Here is a 3,719-nt window from a genome sequence, read left to right as displayed (position 1 = left end):
TGTTTTGTTTTTAAATCAATAAGTAATCCAGGACTAACATTATGTTTGCTAGACCTGGCATTAGTTTGATACATAAGGTTCAAAGTTTTCTTTCCTTTTTTTTATTGTATGTTTTGCAATTTTTTCCATAACATTAAATTTTTTGATGTTTAGATGTTTTTCTTCGGTGAAGCACAAGTTTCTTTTCATGGTTCCTGATCAATTTTAAACAATCGGAACACCGGTGGCGCTGTTAACTGCTCTCTGGGCAGCCTCTTTAGCTTGGTGAGCTTGTAGTACAGCTACAGTTGCATCAACCTTAGAACGGAGTGACTCTGGAGACTGGAGCATATGAAGAAGTTCTGAATTATCCATCTCCAACAACACGCCAGGGATTTTACCAGCAAGAGTAGGGTGCATGGCTTGAATAAGAGGAAACAGCAGTTCACCCAACATTTACTCTTGCTCTTCAGGACGGGGAGATGACAACATGGCAGCAGTCAAAAGTTCCTGACCTTGCACTTGAACAGCAGGTTGTTGCATTGTAACTTGCGGCTGTGAGCGAAGATGTTGCTGAGGATTGCGAACACTTGCAGCATATGTATACCGTGGAAAGGTGTGGACAGCAGGAGTAATTGCAGCAGCTGCAGCTGCAGGACATGGGAGCATCCTCTGCATTGATGCGTTAGCAACGTGGTCTGTTGACATGACTCGTGGAATCTGTGAAAAAGCTGGTGTTATGGTAGTAAATGGTAGTATAGGAGCAGCTGGATGGGTAGCGCTGGGCATATTTTGGAATGGATGAGGTCTGCCACCCTGAGCAATCCAGCAAGGATTTGGTCTTAGTTGAACAATTTGGCTAGGAAGGTAGCATGCTGCACGGTTCTGACTCTGCGGGAGAACAGCCATGAAATAACCTGAAGGAGGTGCCGGCTGGTAGGGGTTGATCACCGGGTTGGGTACAGCTAGTACACTTGCCATTCTCTGCATATACTTGTTAGAGAGGTAAGCCTGGCGCTCTTCTTTGCTCTGAGCTAAAGCTACATACAATGGCTTTGTGTCCAGAATTCTACCTTTCATTTTTGTAAGTGCTTTAGTGGCTTCTTCTGGTGAGGAGAAACATACAAAACCAAAGCCTTTGCTGCGATTACCGTCCATCATAACCTTTGCACTAGTGATTGTGCCAAATGGAGAAAACTCTTTCCGGAGACGTTCATCATCAATACTGTCATCAAGATTTTTCACATAAAGATTAACACCCTGATATCTGGTGATGTTGTCACGCTTCATCTTAAGTTTCGTCTGCCGTTCCCCCTTTCGCTGAGCTCGAGCAACGTAAATTCGTTTTCCATTGAGCTCCTTTCCATTCATCTCATCCACTGCTTTCTGTGCATTTTCATGCCTTTCAAAGTTTACAAATCCAAATCCTCTGGATTTTCCACTTGCATCAGTCATGACTTTCACACTTAAGACAGGCCCAAACTTGCCAAAGAGATCCTTAAGGCGCTCATTGTCCATGTCTTCTCCAAAATTCTTGATGTAAACGTTGGTGAATTCTTTTGCCCTAGCTTCAAATTCAGCTTCTCGTTGTTTACGAGACTTAAATGGTCCAACAAAGACTTTGCGATCGTTGAGGAGCATTCCATTCATTTTTTCAATAGCACTTTGAGCTGCTTCTTGTGTGTCAAAGTGCACAAATCCATAGCCCTTGGAGCCATTTTCATCACAAACCAACTTACATGAGAGGATGTTACCGAAAACAGAAAAGGTGTCATACAATGCTTTACTATCAATGGATTTGTCCAGATTTTTAATGAATATGTTGCCCACTCCACTTTTGCGAAGTGATGGATCACGGTGAGACCACATGATGCGTACTGGCCTGCCGTTTATAACATCAAAATTCATGGTATTCAAAGCACGATCCGCGTCCAAGGGCTGCTGGAAGTTCACATAGGCGTAGCCCAAGGAGCGGCCAGTGACCATGTCCCTGCAGACCCGGATGGAGAAGATGGGCCCTACCGGACTGAACTTGTCGTAGAGCATCGTTTCAGTCACGTCTGGGTGGAGGTCCCCGACGTAGAGCGAGGTCATCAGGTAGCTGCGGGCGCTGGGATTCATCTCAGCGGGGCTGACCACAGTGTTCACATACGCGACCTTTCTGTGACAGGAGGACAGCAAGTGCCAGGGCTCCGGACCGGAGCCGGCGGTGATGCGGGTGGGAGCATGCGCAGAGGGACAAAAATCCACCGGTCGCCGAACGCGGTCCATCAACTGTCGCTGCGTGTGCCCGCTGTCGCCGGGGAGCGACGGTGGCCGTGTCGGGTCCTGGCAGCGGGAAAGCCTTGGTCTCTTGGTTCCTTCTTCCATCTGTTTCCAGGCGCCGGGCAGGCGGGTTGCTCTCGGCTGCTTCACCACGTTATTTTATAAAAGAGGACGAAATAAATAAAGAAAAGTCTCCGTCGGGGGAGATGCGGATTTTTTGTAAATCTGAGGGTCTTTTTTAGATTTATTTATTTTTTGTATTTTTTTTTTTAATAATAAATGTGTGTTCTGAGCCCGGAGCCCACACCCAGCACATCCAGCACTAACTGCCTGGGAGAAGCGGCTAGGTTTGTTTTACACTGGTATAGTTAGCAGTTCTGCAAGTCTAAACATTTTAGTCTTCAAGCATTGTTGATTTGCTGACTTTGATCATTGTGCTGATAATATACAACGTGATGTCTATGTATTTTAAGAAATGCCCTCTGGAGGACTTCGGGGTAAATGAGAATTACATTTGCAACTTATGATGCAACAGTTATCAAGTTAGATGCACAGTCGCACTTACAGAAAAAGGCACACAAAATATCATGCAAATAAAAAATCACGAAAAATTCAGCAAATCTGGTGAATGCGTGTGGGCTTTTTTGGTACTTCATAAATTTCAATAAGTCAGAAATTATTTTAAATACAATGATATCAAAAGGAAGAACATAAAATAAATCTACCTTCATCATTGCTCACCTATCTAAATGTTTCTCATTTGTGAGGAAAGCGAAGACCACCTGGTGAGTATCAAACAGACGATCCGCAACCAAAATTCCTTATCTGAGAAATTTCGAAGTAATTAGACTTCTCTATTATCTAAAGCTGGCATCCAGCACCACGCTGCGTTTCCCAAATGTATGGGTAACTAGAATTTCTACACGTCTCTGGAATGCATGCACGTGGAAATTCATTGTGCAGCCCTTGCTGACATTAAAGCACCAAAATGTCTACAAATGTAATCATTTATCATGACCTACATGGCTAATGTGCTCCCAGTTACCCTTCAGATCCCACTTTAAGGTCCACAAATGCCCCTAAGGAAAAGTCCACCAGGTATGCTCAGTCCTCTCTTGCTGAGGCACCTGCTGCATTATTCCGCAGCATTCTTTCTACGGAATAACACTTTCCTTTTCAAACCTATACTGTTGTCGGTAAATTCTTCTCAACACCCATGAGCAAATCATTTTCCATTGCTAGGGCTCTAACACCTGGCCCAATCACTCATTGCATTTATTTGAGTGATTACCAAAAGGAGCAACCCCCGCTACATCCTGGCAGTGGAAAAATCGTTGAGAGACAAGCTGTAGCACCAAAGCAAATTCCAACGCTATTGGTTTGCAACATTGTATTCCTGGACCACAGTGAGGAGGATTAGGGATGCTGGACTGCGTGAAGGGCCTGGGAAGCTGGAGAGGGACATGGGTACCAAA

General features: G+C 44.6%; 1 pseudogene; it reads right to left on the bottom strand.

The window, feature by feature from the left end:
- Positions 1–204: 204 nt before the first annotated feature.
- On the bottom strand, positions 205–2,100 carry LOC101050373 (polyadenylate-binding protein 1 pseudogene; annotated as a pseudogene).
- Between the last annotated feature and the right edge of the window lie 1,619 nt (positions 2,101–3,719).

The sequence above is a fragment of the Saimiri boliviensis genome, chromosome X (assembly GCF_048565385.1).
Source record: "Saimiri boliviensis isolate mSaiBol1 chromosome X, mSaiBol1.pri, whole genome shotgun sequence".
Taxonomy (NCBI): Eukaryota; Metazoa; Chordata; class Mammalia; order Primates; family Cebidae; genus Saimiri; species Saimiri boliviensis.
Note: the sequence above shows the minus strand (reverse complement) of the source record. Positions and strands in the feature narration are given on the sequence as shown.